Below are 23,280 nucleotides of genomic sequence, written 5' to 3' on the forward strand. Positions count from 1 at the left end.
TTGCAACCTCTTCACAACACCACTGCGGCGGCCAAACATCACTGAAGCGCCATCACAGGCAACTGAAACCAGGCATTTGGAGAGAAAGTCCTCACTTATGTTAACTGGTGCTTTTTTTAGTGCAGATAGTAAATTGTTTACTATGCCGTCAGCTGACAAATCACTCAGCTCAATGAGGTCAACAAAAATATTAGCTGGGGAGTCCATGGCAGGTAGCTGCATTCGCATGTACACAATTAAAGAACTTTTCCTATTTAACGCAGTGCCTTCATCTAGTAACAGACTTACTTTTAGGGAAAATTCAATAATTTTGGCAAATATCTTCCTCTTCATTTCTGAGGCTATGTGGCGTTGTATGTTTGAGCAAGCTACATTGGAGTGCAAAATTCGCCCCATCTCCAGTCCATTCAACTGGTGGCAGTCTATCTCTGTTTCAAAACCATACGCTGGCCTGTTCCGCTTTGCTTCCTTATAAGCTACACGGAATATTCTGGCTGTTGTCATTTGTACAGATAGCGCTTTAGCAGTTACTTGCAATAACGGTTCTTTTTTAGCCTTTTCTAAGATTTTTAAAGTTGCAATATGAGCCTTGCTTTGTGCATGTTCTCCAATCTTTTTCCTCAATGATTTTTGCTGCTGTTCTATATTGATCCCATATGCCTTCACAGTAGCCTCAGTCTATTCTTTGGACAAAAACATTCCCCTTGATTTCTCAGCACCAAGATCACGGACTTGGCGACACACAGAACAGCCACGGTTAGGGCCTTTAACAATTAACCACGATGGGGAGGAGCCTAGCGCTTGACCAAGATGGCCGCGTGAGCTTAGAGCTCCCGAGACCCTCGCGCCCTCCGTCGACTATCCTGTCTCTAATCCTGCTGGTATGCATGGCACCGTGTTGCTGAGTTGTCAGGGAGGCGATTGATGCTACCCGCGGTCGGATCGCCCATCGGGAACCGGACTTATGACTGGCGAAAGATTGCGGCCTAACTCCCGGAGATGCCAGGGGCTAGAGTTGGCAGGATGCCCGACTCCTAGTTGATCAACAACGGCCTGGTGAGGTGTGAACTGTCGGACGGAGGCCCTCGCTCTTTCACTTTCGATTTCGTTCCCTTTGTCTGCCCGGACACTGTAGAGCTCTGGGTGGCTTTATAACCCCAAGGACGCTCGGCGGGCTACTCTGGCAGCACAAGGCGGACCTGCTCACTCCTTATTCCTCTCTCTGAGAGGGAACGCTCTTCCCTGCATTGGACTGCCTGGAGTCCATTATGTCGGGCAAAGCAGAAGGGGATCGGCTGAAGACTAAGTCCACCAGGCGGGGAACGTATTCCCAAGTCAACAGTATGGACCGCTACGCCCTCCTGAAGACATCGCCGAGTGGATCGAGCCAGGCGCCGGATGCCCAGAAGGAGGACTCGCCTGGGACACCGGAGCTCTCCCTGCAGGATGTCATGGGCGCGCTTGATGGGATGCAGACCTCGATGGGGAGGCAATTCGAGGCCCTGGCGCAGAAGGTGGATGCCATCCTGGTGGATGTCAACTTGATCCGCTCGGACCTGGGCAAGACAAACGAACGCGTTAAGGACCTGGACCACAAGACCACGGGCCTCACTGATGATGTTGCGGATTTGCAGAACGAGGTCCGGAAGTTGAGGGCCGAGAGTGACCTCGCCGCCCGCCGGCTGGAGGACTTCGAGAGCCGGTCCAGGCGCAACAACGTGCGCGTCATCGGGGTCCCGGAGTCCTCGGATGAGGCTTCGACGGACCTGCTTGTGGAAGATTTGGTCCTCAATCATCTGAAGCCTAAGGGCCTTGGAAAGTTTTTTGCGGTGGAAAGGGCCCATAGGGTGCCGGGCGGACGGCCCAAGGCGGGTGCCCCGCCGCAGCCGATTGTCGCCCGGCTCTTTCATTTTCGAGATCGGGACGCTATCCTGCAAGCTTCGAGGGTGACGGGCCCAGTCCCCTTCCAGAATGCGTCGGTGAATTTTTATCCGGACTTCACCCAGCAGGTGCAGAGACAGAGACAGAGCTTCCTGGGGGTGAAGCGGAGACTTCGGGAACTGGACCTGAAGTATGCCATGCTTTTCCCCGCCAGACTACGGGTGGTGCATGAAGATCGGACATTCTTTTTTGACTCTCCTGTTATGGCCGACGAATGGCTGGACGCCTTGCCCCGGCGACGGACCGGGGACGACACAGCCGAGCATGGAGACAGTGGCCGGGATGGACAGGGCTGAAATCTCAAAGCCGGCCTGACTTGATTTGACCATACTTGAAGATTTGAACAGAGTGCAGTAACTGTGGAGGGTTGCGGGAGGACGAGGGGTGCTCTTTTCCTCCCTTAGGGTACTTTTTGTAGATTTTTGTTTTTGTAGGGCGACAGGCACACTGCAAGTTGGGGGGGCTTTTTAAGCTGCAGCAGGGGTGCAGGGTGGGGGGAGGTATGGGGATTTTGAGTTTGTTGTTGGGGGGTTTATTTCTGCAAGGCATGATGATTATCCTCAGGACTGTTCTGTGGAAATGTGGATTTTCCTGATCAGTTATGTCCCCTATCTTGGACCCCAACGGTTCTATATGCATGTTACAAGTACATGTATGTTCCCTCTAGTTCCAGTTTCTAAGACGCAAACATATGTGTGTCTACCGTCGACATGTTCTCTGTCAGATCCGCCATCGATGGGCTGGATATTCGATTCCTAAGTATGAAAGGCCACCGACTTTATATGGCTAAGTTACTCCATTTTTACAGCTCAGGCAAGTAGGCCCGATTCTGTCCTCAAAGCCTTTCCCTGCTCTCTGTCTTTGACAGCTTCAGCTTGAGCTCGCATCTGTATCCATGAACTTTGCCCTACTCCCTGTGCAGCTAACGGTGCCTGCCTCGGCCAGTTTTCGCCTGCCTGCCAAGAAGCTGTATTTCACCTTCGAATTATCTATTTTGCTCTTCAGCCGATGCATTCCTGTCTAGTGATTTAGGTAAACATTTCCTTTAGCTCACAAGCAAAGGACTCAGCCTTTCCGTCCTCCTGCAAGTGATTCATAGCCCTGCTGCCATGGAAAGTTTTCTGCCCCTCGCATCTCATATAGACACTTAGGCGTTTGTGCACGCACACAGTCAGTATAGACTAGATTCTGTCCGAGAGTCCTTCCTTGTGGATAACATAGTTCTTTAAACATAGGATGTTAGATATGATTTGGGATTAGGTTGACTTGACCCCCCAGACTTCTCGTCTCCACATGTAGAGCTAAATGTCAAGTCCCCTTCACCCCCTAGTTGCACGTCAATCACACGTCATGCTGCTGCGCGCGCATCTATGCCAAGTATTATCTTATGGATCCACCTATGTCTGATAATCCTAACCAATCATGTTTCTTTTATTCCTTATTACGCCTAGTTTCGATTACGTACCTGTTTTGTCACTTTTCTTATCAAATGTTACGCCTTCTACATTCGTTTCATTGTAATGTACTTATTATAAAAATGCATGTCTGTCAATAAATTATTGTACTTCACTTCCTGAACCCTCGTGGTGACGGAACCTGAAGGCCGCGACTCGAGTCGGCCATTTTTTTGATGGAATAAAGCCCATTTAGAAACTCTTATACCACGGATTCTGCCTCTTGTTATTCTGAGCTATTTTATTTTATTTCAAGATCCCGTATGAAATTCAGTCCGGTAAAGAAGATTTTTGTTTACCACAGTTCCATGGTGGCGCCTCGGGTGTGGGGTGGGCCTCTTTCCGTTTGAGGATGGGGGGTAGAGGCTTAAGTGTTATAAGCTGGAATGTTAATGGTTTGGGGGATCGCATCAAGAGGGGGATTGTTTTGCAATTTCTGAAACGTTCAATGCCAGACGTTGTCCTGCTGCAGGAGACGCATCTCATAGGCAATACGTGCTATGCCCTGAATAGGAAGGGGTATAAATTCATTGCACACTCGGGATTCTCTTCTGGGTCCAGGGGTGTGGGCATCCTCGTTAGAGCATCGTTGCCTTTTGAGGTGGACTCCACCATTGTTGACAATAGGGGGAGGTTTGTGGCGGTGGCGGGGAGGTGGGAAGGAAGGACTTTGGTTTTGGTTTCGGTTTATGTCCCGCCGGCCCTGCAGGCCTCCACATTTGCGGAACTGGGCAGGGCTTTGCTGACTCTCCCGGGGGGAATGCTGGTAGTGGGAGGGGATTTCAACGCTGTGGGTTCCGGACTGTTGGATAGATACCCGCCCAGGGACACAGGGGGGGCTCAGAAATGGCTTCCAGACTTCCTGGATACGTTTGCTCTGATAGACTGCTGGAGGCTCCGGCACCCCACACAGAGTCAATACACGTTTCACTCCGGGGCGCATGGTAGCCTCTCCAGGATTGACTACCTGCTCACTCTGGCCGCACATGCCTCGTTGATATCCGAGGCGAGGCACATGGCACGTGGTATCTCTGATCACTCGCCAGTGTGGATCCGGCTGGATCTAGGTCGGGAGGGAGGAGGGAGGGTGGCCCCCATCAACCCATGGTATTTCCGAGACCCCAAGATGCGCAGAGCCCTGGTAAAGAAGGTAGATAATTACTTTAAGGACAATCTGGGAACCGTGGACTCGGCGGTGTCGCTGTGGGAAGCTTTTAAGACCGTGCTTCGGGGGGAGGCCCTCTCCCTGGTGGTGGCTGCCAAGAACCGGAGGGATTGCGAGGTGCGGCAAGTGGAGGAGGAGATTGCGGCCCTTGAGGGGGATATGGAGGAGGATGTTACAGAGTCCTCATTGCATGAGCTTTGCCTGAAGCAGGCGGAGTATAGGGACCTGGTGACGAACGCCGCCAAGACCCTCAGCAGGGAACAACAGGGCCGCCTTTATGACGTTGGGGATAAGGCAGGGAAACTCCTGGCGTGGTTGGACAGGAAAGAACGGGTCAATAGAGTGGTGCCAGAGTTGATTGGAGAGGGGGGAGAGGCGATTGTGGAACCTGAGGGGATTGTGGAGTGTTTCGCGGAGTATTTTCATAGGGTTTATTCCTCTGTGTCGGACAGGCCGCCCGAGGACTCGTCTGATCTCCTCCGTGATATCGAGTTGCCCTGCCTCTCTGACATAGATAGGGACGATTTGGATGGTGACATCACGATTGACGAGGTGGCGGGGGCGATTCGCGCGTTGAACTCGGGTAAGGCCTCTGGACCGAACGGACTGCCGATCGACCTGTACAAATTGTTCCCGGATAGGGTCGCCCCTCACCTGCGCGCCATGTTTTTGGAGGCGCGGGGGGATGGGATCCTTCCGTTGGATCAGCGGCTGGCGTCGATCGTGGTCATACATAAAGAGGGTAAACCCCGAGATAGATGCGCCTCCTATCGGCCCATTTCACTCCTCAACGCTGAGCCGAAAATTCTGGCCAAACTCCTGGCTACCCGTTTGATTAGGGTACTTGGCGATTTGGTCCATCCGGATCAATCTGGCTTTATCCCGCACCGAAACACAGCATTGAACCTTAGGCGGCTACATGGCGTCATCGCCAGGGCGGACACGCTGCGTGAACCGGCTGTTGTGGCATCTCTTGATGCCACGATGGCCTTTGACACGGTGGAGTGGGCATATTTATGGGCCGTGCTGGCCAAGTTTGGTTTCGGTCGTGGGTTTGTGAGTTGGGTTCGGTTGCTGTACGAGGGGCCACTAGCGAATGTTGAGGTGAATGGTCGGGCATCTACTCCGTTTCAGCTTGGTAGGGGTACTCGGCAGGGCTGCCCCCTGTCGCCTCTGTTGTTCGCCCTCGAACCGTTGGCTGCGTGGATACGTTGGCACCCGGATATACGGGGCCTTCGGTGGTCGCCTGATCACGAGGACCGTATTTCGCTTTATGCCGATGATATCCTGCTGTATCTTGCCTCACCTAAGAAGTCACTTATAGTGGTCTGTGACGTACTCGCATCGTTCGGCAGGAACTCGGGGCTTGGGATTAATTGGGGCAAATCGTACTTGTACGTTCTTAGTGGCGAGGTCCCACCGATCCCTAGAACATGTTCGATACAGGGTGCTCAGCAGGGCTTCGTGTATTTGGGGATTTTTATATCCATGGATCCTGCTGTGCGCTATGAGAGGAATCTGCTCCCCCCCTTGGCACGCTTGAGGCGAGATGTTGAAGGTTGGCGGAGGCTGCCGCTCTCCCTTGTTGGGCGTGCGGCCCTGTTCAAAATGATGTCTCTTCCCCGCTTCCTCTACGCCCTCCAGAACACCTTGGACTGGGTACCGGCCAAATACTTTCGGGAGGTCGAAGGCCTCCAACGGACGTTGCTGTGGGATGGGCGGCCGCGAATAGCTATTTCAAAGTTGACGCTCCCATGGTACGATGGGGGCATTGCGCTCCCGGACATCCGACGGTACTATTGGGCCACGCAGCTGAGCGCGATCAACCATGGGTTTTATGGCCCTGCCCTCAGCCCTGGGTATGCCATGGATAGGTGGCTGCTGCGCGGCGGCAACTACTACAGGGCGTTGTATTCGCGGTCCTTAGACTCGTCCCTCACGGGGCCCACAGGTGTGGCGGTGCGCGTATGGAAGATGGCGACCGACTCGCTGGGCTGGAAGGATAGGCTAACCCTCGCTACCCCATTGTTTGAATCGGAAAGATTGGGAAGACTCTGGCATACGAAGGGCTTTGATAAGTGGGATCTGATAGGTATATCCAAGGTGGGAGATGTGCTGCATAAGGGGAGGGTGAAGTCCTTCGAGGAGTTGCAGACTGAGTTTGAGCTAGGGCCCTCAGAGTATTTTAGGTATATCCAGCTGCGTCACGCCCTCCGATCAGTCCTCGTGGAGGGTGAGAAGGTGCCGGAGTCCTCTCCCCTTGAGGACCGAGTCCTTGATGGTCATATGCCCGAGAGCACGATTTCGCTCATATATAAGAAGTTGATAAACGTCCGGGCAGACTTGCTATTGGGGCTGAGAGAACAGTGGACCAGGGATGGCCTTGAGTTGGATAATGAGGACTGGCAGTCAGCGGTTTCTTCGCCTAAGGAGGTTGCGATCCCGTCGCGTCTGAGGCTGGTGCAGCTTAAAATACTGCACCGGGTGTATGTGACGGGGCCAAGGCTGGTCCACATGGGATTCTCGGAGGACGGCGTGTGCAGAAGGGGATGTGGTATGGTGGGTACTTTCCTGCACATCATTTGGGAATGTGGTGTCATTGTGGAGTTCTGGAGGAGAGTCCATGCAGTTATGGGGGAGGTGACGGGCATTGTGGTACAGCCGGAGGCGCGGTGCTGCCTCCTGAACGTCTGGGGGACCACTGACCTCGATGAGGCGCAGACCCAATGGGTGACTCTGGGTAACATGGTAGCTAAAAGGGATATCGCGCGATTATGGGGCTCCTCGGGACCCCCTACACTGACCGCGTGGAAGGAGAACATGGATTGGAGCATGTTTAGGGAGAAGACGGTCTACTGCTCTAGAGGTCGCCCCCGGAAGTGGCATGCCATCTGGGGGCGGTGGAACCAATACAGGGGGGGAATATGTCTTGCCCCGGAACTGGAACCTCCCGAGGAACAGCTTTCCCCCTGACCTACTTTCCAGCACAGTTTGGTTTTAGTAACCGTTCTGGGCTTCTGCTGTTCCCCTTCTTCCTCCGCACACAGTCTTATACTTAGTAGATGAGTGGGGTCCGGCCTCCCCTGGGGGCTTTCGCCATGGGCTTTCAATGTTCTGCCTTGCTGGGGTTTGTTGTGTGTTTTTTCTGTGTTTATTTAAAATTGGACCTTTGCATTACTCTTTGAACTGTATTGGGGACACATCACTGTATCTAACTTGCAATGCTGCCGAACCTTCGGGCTGTCGGCTGAATAGCTGTGTCCTGAATTTCGAAATAAAGGTTTTCAAAAAAAAAACAATAAAAAAAAAAACAATTAACCACGAATGCTTGCGTTGGAAATATATTTTTTGGTCATGTTTCCAACCTTTAGGAAGAATGCCTTCCCTAAGAACTCTTTCTGAATGTGATTTTAGTGATAACATAGCAAACTGTTTGCTAATGCTTGGTGTTTCCTCTGTCTCTATAGAAATCGCCACAGCATGATGCTGCTCATCTCTAAGAGGATTATCTTCTGTATTTCCTTCTGTAGGGGTGATAACGCCAGTGCTAGAAGTGGTGTCGCCCTCATGTAGTGCCTTCTCTCGCACTTCATCATATTCCTTGTTCCCTTCATGGTGTTTTCTAGGAAGTTGGCTAGCAGGCTCTTCATCATCTTTGGGCTTAAATTTGGTGAAGTAGCTTGAAATCTTCTTCTGTCCAGTGTGTGGCATTCTAGGGAAGCAAAGTGAAAGAAAATACGCTAGAAATGTGCGAATTGTGATGTCCATTCATCTAAGTAACAGGCTCAATTAATATTTATTTGCAGTTTGCACCAAAGACACTTCTGCAGCAACTGCACCTCTATTACCATCCATGACTGACTACAAGTACAACCCAAATGGATCCTACTTTGCCTACCCAAATTCTGCCATTTTCCAAATCATACCCCTGCCTGCCCTGCAGCGCTCACTGGAAAGACACAAAGTCTTTAAAGTTTGCCTCACTTTTCAGCTTTGGCTTCCGGTATACTACAGCAGGGTGAGGTGGCAGTGTGCAGAGTTAGTTACACACTGATTCACACAATGTATTACTTAATCAACACTTGGTCCAGACTGGGAACCCAAAGCAGCTGGGGCAAGTTTTGTTAGACCAGCCCCCATACGTTGCATAGAAAGTGAGTGCAGCGAGCCTAACGTCTGCCTGAGGTGTTGGGGGATATTCCCTCCTCAAGAACATTTTGTTAAAAGACCAAAATGGTGCACAAGTCATTTCTCATTACATTTGTAGCTGTATTAACTTTCAGAGCATAGTAAATCGTAAATGATGACCTGACCTAGGCACCCAGTCCAGAAAGCATGGAAATGTCACACATAAGCACCTAGGCCAGAAAGCATGGAAATGTTACACATAAGCACCCAGGCCAGAAAGCATGGAAATGTTACACATAAGCACCCAGGCCAGAAAGCTTGGAAATGTCACACATAAGTACTCAGACCAGGAACCATGGAAACGTTAACACAAAACCACCCAGCCTCAGGCCAGAAAGCATGAAAATGTCAAACAAAGGCACTCAAGCCAATGGCGATGGAACAATTTTCAGAGTGTTGGTGCTGACCTCAATGTTACATCACTAAAGAAGTCATACCATTGTGAAAAATCCAAACATCGCACTAAGGACAAACATAGCAAATGAATAACGGCAGAGAGAGTGAGTGAGGATGTGGTTAGGTATGTTGCAGTGGAGCATTTTTAATACCACTGCTTGTTGAGTGGCGTTGGAGACATGAACCAAATATTTCCACAATCCTAAACTCACCAAACCAAAGTGCCTCAACTTCCTGCTCTATCCAATGCAGTGGTAGAATACGTGCTTAATCGGCTGATGCTTTGGACAGTTGAGTAGCTACCAGAAATCTCTAGTTGTTAATGATATGCTGCAGCATGTAGGCATAGCTCTACGAACCAGCGGTAACGATTCAAGATGGCTGGACATAGGACTCTGATGCAAAGGGCGTCCTGTCCTGTGAGGAAGACAGATTTATATAGAGGGGACCCGAGTCACATGACTCCTGCCGTCACATCCGGTATGTTTGGTACCTCCAGGGCTTGACACTTTAACTGAAGGCAATCTCAGGAATGGGCTGGCGAGTTGAGCTGGCCTCCCTCGAAATGGGGAAAACTCAGACTTACCCTGATCCGAAAAGCAGACCGTGCCTTGAGTCAAGTCGTCAAGGCCACTTTGCAAGCAACATGTAGGCCTGTGTTTAATGGTAATAGTGAAACTGCAAGCTATCCTGAGCCTATCCCAGATGCTTGTGCTGGCACTGCAGGGATTCTTTGTTATGCTTCCTGCAACAGCTGTGTGTTGTAGCAATGTAGGGAAGAGGAGTTGGCCTAAAGGCTAGGGCGGTCGACCTAGAATCTGGGTTCAAGTCTCGGCAATGACGCTGAACATCCTGTGATTCTGGACAAATCACTTAATCCCCCCGTGCCTAACAAATACATGAATGTGTCCTCATGTAACGCAACTGGTGCTATGTAAAGCGCTCCGATACCTGATACCAGCTTGGGGTCAATTTTGCGCTATATAAAACTCTGTAAAAAATAAATAAAAAATTAGCTACTATTAGGTGTGTATTAGGAGGGAAACTTTACATTTATGTTCAGGCTTGAACACCTGTGCATACTTCCTATGCAGACTTATTCATTTCACATATCAAATTTACACATTTGAAGAATAAACGTATATGTGATGACTTTCAGGAGTAAGAATCGAAGGCCTAGAGTATTATAGATATTTTGGACTTCAGTTTTGTTGCAGGCCACACTAAAGAAATATTTTTTCTACAGAGCAAAGTAGAGTACATTTTCACCATAACTTTGTCCTAAAAATTACAAACATCGCTCAAACTTGTTGAATTGTCACAGAAATGTACGCCCTGTTTGGAAGCATAATGTAGCGGAGTCCCCGGTATTCTCTCTCTCTCTTACTTGCTTCTATTTTTCTCGCTAAATCTCTCACCCTGCCCCGGCCCTACCCCTGTCTACCTCTAACTCGGATTGTGTTTCTCTTCCTATCCCTCCTCAACACCCTGTCTTTCTCTATATATTTTTCCTTCTCTCTGAGTCGTCGCCCATCTATTGCTCTGTCATCTCTTTTGGTATCTGACCTCACGGCTCAGGGTTCACCCCTCTTTACCTCTGTCTCTGCTGCCTACCCTTTCCTCTTCGAAGTTATTCTTCACCTCACCTCCCCCCCTTGCTACCATGCTTCTGCGGCTGGTAGTAATAATGAAGTGAAGAAAGTAGAGGCATAACTAAACTTCATTAAGCCCCAGGTATTTCCTTAGGAGACACATACTGCAGCAGCTCTGCCGGCCCCCGCCATAAATTAAAGCAAACAATTCTTAGGAAATATAAATCCGCATGAAGAGTCCACAGGGCTGCCTGTTTTAATCAAATGCTGCAGCTCAGGTGATGCGCAATATAGCTTGCTTTGAAGTTCGAATTAAATAAATGGAGGACACTGCGAGGCTGACTTTGACCTACCTACTCCTGTCAGTTGTTTTTGCACATAAAATGTAATGCATATTAAGGCACGGCACAATTACATTACAAATTTAAAAGCACAAACCATGGCACGCGGCTTGCTTAAAGAGCCTTTAAGACTATGGGGTCATCATTCATTAGATGTGCAACTACTACTTACTGGTATGAAAAAAGGCTAACAGTTTATTTAATGTCCCGCTTTTCATTAGAGATATTATATATATATATGGTGGTTCGGCCTCGCTCGCTATGGTGCAGTATGCCAATCATTTTACGCCTACCACTTTCCAGCCGCCCCTGGATGTAAGCAACAATCCCCTTTACAAAAACACGCCTCGTTGTCAACTGCTTTAAACCAAAGCTTTCAATCCTTTAAATTGCATTTCTCTGGCGATACATCAAACAAACGCTTATTCAAACCTTCAAACAACACAGCCTTGTGTCAATTTGCGGTGACTCGTATTTCTTTACATCCGATATTACATAATCCATTCCAAGCACAAAAAAACCCACTCTTCTAAAGCAGGCATATGATATGTGACTCCTGTCATCACGTTAATATTTCCTCGAACTGCTGCAGCACACATCTCTACCACGTTTGTGACTCACTCAGCTGCAGTAAACTTACTTGGCTTCTTAACAACCCACCCCAATCAGATAATTAATCACGTGCTTGCTCTGCACCAAACCACAGACTTCTTTTGTAACGTGCCCGCCCTCGATCACATCATTCCTCAGTGAGTACTGCATATACCAGCATTCCTTTTCCTAGGCCATGTGAAATATCCTACGCTCCTGTGTACCCCAATTGGCAGGGACATCATCCTGTAAAGTGAGTGTTAGTAATCATCAAGTCTTACACCCACCAAAATACATCTATATAATCTGAGAATGACGTGTTTTTGAGTTTCCTTCCAATTTGATTAGGACCTTCAGGCTCTGCCTTCGGGAAATTAATACTGGGTCTGGTTTATAATCCCTGTGTCTGATTATGATAGAAGATTCACAGCTCCTACCTCAGTATCACTTCACGATCAGGGCTCAAGTGGCTTTCGGAGATGGGCCTCCTACTACCTCTGGGCCCGATGCATTGCACCGGTTGCACCACTGGTGGCTATGCCCCTGGTGTGAAACTGTACTGTAGGAATTGGGTAGGCATGATAAGTCACTATACGGTTTGCGTGAGCTTGATGAATCATTTCCGGGTTTGTGTGAGCATGAGAAGTCACAGCAGGGGTGGAAAGTTGGATCATTTAATCCCTCGTTAGTAAAATGTCTCAATGTAGACTTTTCATCACTTCTATTTCTTTATTTACTGCTTTGTATAATCACATGTCGTCATGCTCGCAGCATTTAGTGAATCACTGCAGGGTTGGAGGGAGGCATAAGTAATCACTGGGTTTGTAATAGAATAGGTAATTGCATGGTTTCAGAGCGGACCATATTGCTGCAGTATTCAGAGACGAATTCACTGCAAGTTCTCTTTGTTAAAGATGCGAGGCAGCGAGAGGGGCAGGCCGAGGTGCAGTCAAGGAGCGAGTTGCCACAGCCACCACCGCTCTCTGATGCTTAGGAGGCAGAGTGAAGCAGGTCGAGCGGTCGTGCCAACTTGCAGGCCGCACCGGCCTAACGCTGGGCAGGGCACCTCTGAGTCTGGCCGCCCGCAGCTGTGAGCTCGCCTCTAACCACATGTCATAACTCATACCGAGAGAAGTACTAGTAAGTAAAGTACTAAGTATTTAACCCCGTGACCCGTTCCCGGCAGCCGGCACTGGCAGGTCCGTACTGTGGCAGGCCTCCGTGGCCTGCGCCCTGCCCCCCTCCCTATTAAAAATTACATTGGGGATTATTCTATTGGCATTTATTTAGGCAGCACTCAGCAGTATTACTTGGAAACTTGAACTTACCTAGGACCGGCAGGAACTCGGGAAGCGGGAACACAGAGCAGCCAGCCAGAGCCAGACAGTACACACCGTCTGCAATTAGGCCTGGCCGCCTGGGTGCTCGGTGCTGCAACTGCTGCTGCTTAGTAGCTGAGTACGGGAGTACCACACAGTCGGGTCGGTCGGGCCTCGGGCGGCGGGAGCCGGGCCGACTTAGTTTAACGCCTCGTCGTGCCGCCGGTGACTTGAGCGAGCTCAGCCTAGTCAGCTGCCTGTTGCGTGCTGCCGCTGCACGGTCAGGTGTTGGTTATGCTGGGGCGTGGCAACAACATTTAAAAAATCTACACACGTTGCCGCACAAAGCCGCCATCGCATAACCAAATACAGCCCAAAAACGCCCAAATAAGTGTCTTCCTCCGGCTCCGGCCCGCCCACAGCAGCAAGTAAGTGGCGAAGGCCTCCGCTGCGCGCGCAGTGCCGATGATGTCGTGCTCATTGCCGCCATCGGCGCCATGATGATGACTCGAGTTAAGTTTATTTATTATTTATAAATAATTACACACAGTGTGAGCGTGCGAAAACCACGCTGTGGCAGGGGCGGCAGTGCGGCACGAGTGGAGAGTCTGTGTCATCATTTCATATTATTTATACATATCATTACTGTAAGTTGTAACACTACACTAACTAAGTTTTTTACCAAGTTAAATTAAAATGTGACGTGCAGACTGCAGTGCAAGAAGAGTGTAGACCCGGCCCTGTCAAGAAAGTGCCGGTGCTAAGCACCGGAAAGCTCCGGCACAAATTAAGCCCTGTGTTACCCGCAGAGCTACGGAAACTGCCATCACTGAAGGAGTGAGTGAGTACCAGGGCTCCAGCCCATACTGCCAAGGCATAAACCTACCCGCCCTTTCCTTTGAATCGAGTACACACATAATGGGCGGTCGAACCTTTGAGATACAGTTCACTGTAATAATATTTTGAAGAACTTGAGTGACTGCTACCTAAGAGTTTACTGACTCTACTCACTGTTAGGTGAGCGGTTAGACCCCTTCAGGGAGCACTTCTCAGCCCAGCGGCGGCACGCACCACTCACAGCCTGCCTCTGGTCACACACTGAAATAATGAAATATAGGATAACAATTACCGGAGTCGCCTGACAGTTTGGCCATAGCCTGACTGGCTCAGCTGTGCTTGCTGATTTAATAAAACATGTGAAATATAAATGGTAACAAATCCCTGACACGGATTTTCTGAACATTTATTACATTATTGGGTCAGAAATAGTCAGTGTTTTTCTCTGTAAAGTTCAAGACACGAATATAGGGACCAGTTTCAATGTACATCCTTAAATACTACTGGGTCTGAGACCCAGAGGGATCCGGCCCACATAAAGCCTGTCACGTGGAAGTATTGAGCCCGGTTAAGAAACGCTATCTTTACATGTTCACGTTCTTAAGTTGCCTTCTCGCCCCTTAAACACGATTACATTTGACACACATTCTTTGAGTAAGTAAAATCTTTATTGTGTATAGTTAATTAAAACCATTACAATTTTTGCGCTAAAATCATCCAAATAACAATAAAAGTGAAAAGGATACACCAGCTGTATATTCTGTCATATCTACAGATTTAACATTGAGTCAGATGCTGTGCAGTGATTTGCTTCTCAATCCAAAAATTGTAAACATTTTATTTCGTACTCTGAAGTGTACCACAGTACGCAGCTCCATAATAACAATATAGAGATTACATGATAATACTAAATATAAAAAACTGTGCGTTCGGCGTCCTAACTTTCCCATGCCCAAAGATTAAAAAAATGCCTAATTTACAGATGCAATTAATTGATTTTGTATAATTTTGGATGCCAAGAAAAACGCTATTTTTCAGATTTTTGTAGTAACGAACTGACTTTCTGCAAGAATCTGGTGGCCCTGCATGCAACCTGTAACAAATGACTGTTCAGTGCTAACATTACTGCTGGCCGACATGATCTAATTTGATATGTACAAAATGGTTGTAATAAATAATAACATCTCAAGTTATTCACAGTTGGAGAAATGCACAGTAAATGAATCCGAGTTTTTTCCGCTTGGCTGCAGAGTGTTGTTGGCCAAGTTTGTTTCCATGCTAGAACCTGATCTTTTGAGATAAAAGCCCCCAACCGAATTCGAAGTAGCAATTGCTGAGTTGCTGTTGTTATATGTTGGACTAGGTATGGTTGAGGGGATCGACTCTCATATGAGGATAAGACCATCCAACCGTGTTTTTTCGTTGCTAGGGCGGCTTTATCTATGATCCAGACTTTTTGTTTTGCCACATTATTAGCTATTTTTTTTAAAGCTGCAAAGCTATAGTTGGTGTTCCAGGCGTCTTGCATATTAAGAGTTACTAATGCTTCTTCTAATACTGTGTTCCAGCCTTTTTTCCCATTGTCTGATTCTTTATTTCGGTCCAACAGTGCCCCATCAATGAATCCTCTTGTGCTGCTTTTAATTTCCAACACATTTTTATTATTGCTGCTTGTCTTACTGGGTGCTGATTTGATAGCCCTAATTCCAGTCGTACTTGTGCTTGAGATACAAACTGCGGGATCTTAAAGATGTATTTAAATAGCCCGATTGTTGAAGATTCAGGAAGTTTGCATCTTGTCCTCTGAATAATTCGGAGCCGTACGTAAGGGTTGGAAGAAACTTAGCAGCAATGACTTTTAATAGAAATGAGTTGGATGGGCACTTCAGTTTTGTTTTTAGTAGATTTAGAGCAAAGCGTAATTTGTTTTCCTGGGCTTTTCTATTTATTAGATGGTCTTTTAATGTAAACCTTGAGTCTACCACTACTCCTAGGTACTTATATGCAACACTCTGCTCTATGATGTTTCCTGCTGCATGCCATTTAAATTTTTTGTTTTGCCCTATATTTGATGAAAAACAGATGACCTTTGTTTTTTTGTAATTAAGGAACAGACCGTGCTCCCCAGTATATTCGAGCAGCGTTGTGATGGAGCGCTGAAGGCCCATTGCGGTTTGGCTGCATAAGACAATGTCGTCTGCGTACTGCATACTTCTTATTTTGCAGTGTGCTATCTTTGGAGGATCACTTTGAACTTCTGATAGCCTCTTATCCAGGTCTGCTGTAAAGATGTTAAAACGAGTAGGGGCCAGTACGCATCGCTGCTTTAGGCCAATGTGCGTTGGGATCCTTGCAGTTGTTCTTTCACCATTTCCTGATTTTACCTTTACCCAGGTAGATGTGTACAAGTTGATGATGACCCGCAGTAACAATGGTGGAACACCCCAGTCTGCCATCTTTTGCCACAGGAGTTCCCTAGATACCATGTCAAAGGCTGCTTTTAAATCGACAAAACAGTTGTACAATTTAGTTGATTTGCCCTTAGCTTTTTCGACAAGAAGGTTCAAGGCTAACAGATTACACATCGTATTTGTTCCTGGCCTGAAACCAGTCTGTGTGACAGGGAGAATCTTGCTCGTGGTGACCCATTCTTCCAATGCTGACAGGAGGTTTGACGCATATATTTTGGCCTCTACGTCAATTAGGGCTTTAAAAACTGGATGCAAGACACTCCCTCTCCATGATGATGGTATACTTTCTGTTTGGAAAGTGTGATTAAACAGTGGGGTAAACAATTCTGCCCAGAATAATTGATCATGTTTAAAGAGCCCATTTGGCAAAACCATTTGGGCCAGGGGCGCCATTGGACCTTAGTTTTTTTATGACCATTTGTACCTGGTGGGTTCTAATCCAATTTTCTTAAAAGATTTGTTTGGGCGCTTCGATTTTTTGTTGGTATTGAATTGTGTGATCTGGTTTCATTGCTTGGTGGTTTCTGTTATTCCCTTTTCATTCCCTATTCATTTGTGTACACACACAGGATAACATTCCTCAAACCTAATTTGCTCATAACACTACTTCGTAGGCAATATATCAAAACACCTTTAACAATCTGTACAAGGGCTAAGTTCAGCACGCAAGATGTCATTATTTGTTTTGGCCGCTCAGCGATAGAGCTATCACAATAGAATAAACAAGTGCAGCCTTACTGGGAATTCGCATGGTAACACAGAGGTTTTTATTATATATATATCACCTCAATCCTTTGTTTATTCAGAGGAGCATTTTGCTGGCACTGAGAGAACGGTCAATGCCGGAATTCCAGCTCTGTTGATTCCAGTCACCTCATGTGAGGGATGCTACATCAAGACAGTCAGCTTGCTGACACTCACATGTAATAAGGAGTTAGACCACCTGGATAGTTATCTGGCAGATCACCGACCCTAGGCAAACTAGGTTAGGAAGCACTAGGTAGCAGTACACTATAACACAGTATGTATATGCCAGCATATTTTCACTGTTATTGGACAATGGTGGAATTGTTAATCTTTTTCACTATTCTCATAATGCTAATTGTGCTGTTCTGTTTCATTCTAGAGATTCTCGTAGTGCGCATATTTTATACAAGAATCACAATGCTTCAATAAATATTAAAATGCTTTGATGAATATTTCCTTTGTATTTCTTTGGGTATGCATGAGTGACCAAACGAAAGGGTTCTAGATCTGTTAACATGATTTCCTTGGGGAGTCAGGGTTGTCATGTTATGAGGTTGCATAATCCATCTGTTAACTGATTAGGTTTGGGGTGCAGATGGTGCACTGCGAGCTAGCAGTAATATAGGCCTACATATCCTGAAAGTGTGCACAGAACCATTCTGGCACAATCCTTATGTTGATGTTGTCGAACAAATGTACAGTTTTACCAGGGAGGTATAAACCATACGACATGGCACTGTCAACGTTCTAGCTTGGGTTCTTATTTAATGGATAGCCTGAGTTGTTTTGTTTTGTATTCCCAAATACCCCTACTCGCGAACATACAGGAGATGCCCTTGGTGGTAGCTACAAATTATCCTCAGCTGAGTAAGGTTAAATCTATGTATTGGCTTTTGGTGGTTCAAGCTTGAACCTTTCAAAGGAACTCCCCATAGTGGCACCCTCTCTGAATTCGACATATTCTTATGGCTGACCCAGCAGCACTAAACATACTTGAAAACTGCAGACATGCAGTTACTCAGAAACTGCAGCATGATCCCACACTCACAGGCGTGGTTGAGGCTGATGAAGCATTTAGGACAGAGGTATTCTATTCATGAGTTACATTCCCAGCAGCAAACGACCGATTAAGGCAGTTTCGCGCTTACACTGCAACTGATGTTCCAATTAACTGTATAGCTTACGGAGCTTTCGAAATTCCACTAACTAACCATGTACATCAAAATTGATTTGAAGGCCCCCTGCCACACTCTACGGAAGACGTTAGACTAGGTCCATTTAGTAATGAGGGAGCAACATGGCCAGCCTTAGCCAGCTACACACCACATCCAAACATAGCTAATATGACAGTACCACAATTACGAAGTTAAATAACAGTCTAGTCAGAATATATAGAAGCCTGACACAATTCGTTATGCGAACAGTAACAGTAAATCCTGTAAGGGCTGCTCGAGCTGCACAGCCACAATAAGCCCACAAACAATCAATGCAGTCGTGGGTAATGTTCCCATCAGGCAGGAGGAAATTCCGTTCTAGATTGCTCCAAAAATGAGTCGGCTTGAAGCAGTGATTCCCCATACGGGCCCTGAGGAAAAACAGAGAATTCTTACAATTTGCTTGCCAGTGGGGATGGCTTCCCAAGTAGAGGACTGCACCACATGGGGTACAGTTTTTGTTGTGGTATATACCAGACCTCATGGTACACCATCATTGACTGTTTTACCAGAGGTGCTTAAACAGATACAAAATGAGTACGGGGCAGCACCTGCACTGGATTTCGAGATGAACTGATGGGTAGCTTTTCCACAGTATCCGCTATTATGTTAAGTAACATTAAAGTAAAGCAGCAGCACTGGGTATACACCAGCTACTTACTTATTTGGCTCTGGGGGAACAGGAACACAAATGACTGAAAATTATTGAAGAGACCTACGACAAGCCTATACAAATCATGAAAAATGTTCCTAGACCTGCAGGTCTAGTGAGCTAAATACTCTACTCAACCTAATTATAATGTTCTTGACCAATAAACTGGTTCAAGTTATGTGATCCTTGGCAAATATTTAGTTCACGAACCTGCTATTTTCTTCATCACATATATGAGCACTTTCAAATATGCAAGTACAAAAAACCCTTTCGTTTGATTTAATAGACTAAACTTTTGCTCCATATATAATACAAATCTGGCCACATCTAGGACTGCTTACTTGCCTCTTAGTTCATTAACCGCATTGTCATCAGGACCATGTTTAAACCATGTTTAAAAACTCACTTTTAGTAAAACATACCTGCAGTACGTAAAGGTAGCCCACTTACTTGTATCAGCATGTTTTCCATTGAAATGTCCACATTAACACTGACGTGGTTTTACTGATAAAACTATATCATGTGCATTGTTTGGAAATCCAATTTTTGTCATTGCATATCACCAAGTAAGGTGTTCTGATTTGTTTTGCTCATATTTGATACTTCTGAATTACAAAAAAAGTTATTTCGTAATTCCTGATATATTTTGAAATACTTGTACTATTCATTTACAAGCTGTTTAAATGTTGCGTTAGAAAAAACCTGACATTTTACAACCTTGTTTCACAGTGATTGTCAGACAGCTCACTTGACAAAAACATCTAACTGTGATAAGAGAAAGAAAAGTAAACACCATTTTCCAGGCTAAGATCAGCAACAATTAGTCAAGAGACAGTGATATTTGACCTCTGTCCTTGAACAGAGAGCAACGTGTCCAGCAAAAAACAAGATTTAAAGCATCTTTATTGCTCATTCACTTTCTGTATGAACAGAACACCTCCTCCTTCTAGCTTAAGTTCACTCGCCAGAACGGACGAGTAGGTACTAAAAATAGCTCAGCCTGATAAAATCTGAATCACCATAGGGAGTACATTTTTCGAGGCCTGGCAGAGATAATTTGGGAGCCAGACCTAGTAAACCACAGAATAGGAGTTATTCTGAAAATGATAACTCTGAGCAAGCGCCCGAATCTTGAAAGAAGTGTGATAATAAAAAAAATAAAGAAAAGACTAAGTCACAGGGTGGATCTTCCCAACAGGAGGCCACTAAAAAGATCTATAATCTGTATAACCGTGATAATAAAAAAACATTTGACAGGTCTCAAGATACTTATACACGTTCATCTCATTCCTTTGAGTATTCAGCCTAAAAACACTTGGAGAGAGGTGGGCGGTCAGAGCGCAGATCAGAGTAGTACCTAATGCTGAAGGACTCAACGCTCATCTGACTACATAATACAAAAGGAAGAAAAGCCTACACAGTCAAAGCCTCAATTTAAAACGAAGATGGTTGCTGGCATTAAAGTAAAGCATGTCACAGATATTGAGGACACTGCTTCTGAGCAGGGATTGGGCTTTGACCATGCGGTACAGCGCAGGAAAAGTCACAATATGTCGCCGGAACCTGATGGATTGTCTGGAGGGCAGTAGCGTTGTGACTATATCCAGGTGGAAACACCGGATACAAGGTTGAGCATCCCCCATTGTTTATATGAAATGGAACTCCAATTGGAAGGGGACGTACTGAGATATATTAACGTGCTCTTTGGTAAAAACTTGTCATTCGGCTATGTTATTCTCTTGTCTGAAAAGAATTGGCCACTTGAATTTGTGATGAATCGTCCAGATGGAGAAATGGTAATTTTACCTACCTTCTCCAACCTCGTTCCAGTCTCAGTAAAACATTCATATTCCAAGGAGTGGGATTTAGCTCTAGCTCCTGTGTTTTACCAGAACCAAGTGGGGTGGGATGATGATTCCCCTTATCATGTAATACCTGTGAGGTCAGCCCACAACCCCAAAGACAATACCCTATTAAACATGAGGCTAAAAACAAGTTGGAGATACTTGCATAACTTGAATACCAAAGTGTAATAGAAAGTTGCACCTCCCCTATGAATAATCCTTTGTTTCCAGTAATAAAACCTGACCATTCATGTCATTTAGTGTTAGATTATAGATACTTGAACACAGCCTCATGTACATTCACTGTAGAAAACATGCATAGCGTGGCATTAATGAACAACATAGTATGTGAAAAAATACAAAACCACATTGGACATCTCAAATTGATTTTTTGGGAAAAATATAGCACCCGAAGGAAGGTATTTGACAGCATTCAGCGGTCTCGGGTCTCTAAAATAGTTCTGTTGATTAACCCAAGAGTATAAGAATAGCCCTGGGCTGTTCTCAGCACCGGTTATAGAACTTCTATTAGAATTTGACGACCAGGCATTGTCCTATGTTGATGACATATATTTGATGGATGATGACCTTTCTGCACATTTGACAGGAGTAGATGGCATAGTTCTGGGATTTGCTCACATGGGCTACAAATTTAATTTTAAAAAAAAATAGCCCACTTTATTGTCCTATTCTTGAGAATGAGCTGTCAAATGAAGGCAAAAGCCTTGCAACACACTTCCTAGAGAAGTGTGCTCTCCTACAGCCACCGAACACATTGAAGAAATGTCAATCCATATTGGTATTCCTAAATTTTGACAGAGCTTACATTCCAGATTATGCAGAACAGGTTAATTTATCCAGACTTTTCAAGCACACACTGGACAACTGAACACACACAGATTTTACGTTCAGCACAAGCTGACATGCTGGCTGCAAAACACATGTGTAAATACAACAAACCATGTGATCTGTATAATTGTGGGCGTCATCTGGGTATACATATGTTACATTCAATGAAGGTGACACAGGGCCAGTTGCATATAAATCACATTTATACACCAATGCAGAAACGAATTTTGCACTGACAGAAAAGATACTCATTAAACCTCCGTTTTACTTCTACTTTTGGTCGGGGCTCATCCTCAGAAGATGGCGCCCCTCTCTATCCCTCCTTCTCTCTCTTTCAGTTGATAACTGAAACTAAAAGAGGACCACCCCATGATCACAGCCCTGCTATTGTTGTACTAATGTGTTTGCCAACTTGGACTGCCCTGTCTTACTTGCAGAAAGACCTATTGAAATAAATTACAGTTAGTAAAACTCAATCTGAAATCATGAAATTAGAGATCACCTCTATTATTAAAGAAGGAAGAGTAATTGGGTAAGAATGATGAAAGAGAAGGCGAAGTGTGAAGAAGGAAGATTATTGGAAGAAGAATAGGAGACTCTCTAAAAGGGGACAAAAAGAAGGGAAAATAAAAGGAAGGAATAAAGAAAAAATAAAAAGAGAAGAAAGAGGAAGGGAAGGAAGAGAAAAAAAGGAAGAGAAAAAGGGAAAGAGAAAGAATGAAAAAAGAAAAGAGAAAAAAAATGGATACAAGGCTTGACCCCCACCGGTCTTCACGCCTTCTCTATTAACTACCCCCGAATCTTTCTAAAAATGCAGCCAAAAAGCACTAACATCGTAAACTCAAAACCAGACCTGAAACACTTTTCTCAGACTATTACTTCTTGGCCAACAAGGGTAAACTAACCAACAACCTCATCTTCTACTCCAGAAAACGGGCACATTGAAGGGACGTCTTCTGTTCCATGCTCCATATAACTGATTCCAGGAAAAACTCTGTATGGCCTCAAACTATCAGCGTCGCCCACAACCTTTTACAATGCGAACACTACCATTACAACAACGTTATTATCCTAATTTAAGCCTCGAATGACAATTTAGCTAAGATGGATAATATCTTCCCTGCTCTCAAGAAAGCAGTGTTTTTTAATTCCTCTCACCCCCTCTTAAACCACCCTATTCCCCAAGATGTCATCCTCTCACCCCACCTCACGTCCGGGGTAACTCCAAGCTCAAATAACTCTCCTCACTCCTCAAATGGTCTCTATTCCACCAAGTCCCCTGACTTAGTATCACCAGAACCCTCACTGTCTACATGTCCATGGAATCAAGTGGCTAGTGGCCCTACTGCGACACATAACCCCACGTTCTCGATGCAGTTACACTATGGGTCCCCTACCAGGGCAACCTACTGCTCCTCTGCTTTTTGTCTACCCAGGGAAACTCCTGAGCATGACCTACCCTAACTCACCACCTGTCCAGTATGATTCCTGGCCATCGCCCTCCACAGAATTTATCCCACCTAACACGTCCAACTTATCTTCGTCTACCCCCACCCACCTCACAGATGCACCTTCACCCCATCTCCGGCACCTCTCTCCATGCTACTTGGGACTCTACAAGCCCTCAATTACTCCCTCCCTCTGACCGGACAAATGCCGCTTCTGACCTTTCAGCTAGC

General features: G+C 46.1%; 1 protein-coding gene across 3 annotated transcripts in view; it reads right to left on the reverse strand.

Moving 5' to 3' along the window:
* The window catches only part of LOC146798226 (uncharacterized), a 1,134,427-nt gene extending 1,120,986 nt beyond the window's left edge, over window positions 1–13,441 (reverse strand). For all 3 annotated transcript variants that reach the window (XR_014968641.1, XM_085625505.1, XM_085625504.1), the window contains exon 1: window positions 12,997–13,441. The gene's annotated coding sequence lies outside the window, so the exon portion shown is untranslated. The remainder of the gene's footprint in view (window positions 1–12,996) is intronic.
* Window positions 13,442–23,280: the final 9,839 nt, after the last annotated feature.

The sequence above is a fragment of the Triturus cristatus genome, chromosome 9 (genome assembly GCF_964204655.1).
Source record: "Triturus cristatus chromosome 9, aTriCri1.1, whole genome shotgun sequence".
NCBI classification, from domain to species: domain Eukaryota; kingdom Metazoa; phylum Chordata; class Amphibia; order Caudata; family Salamandridae; genus Triturus; species Triturus cristatus.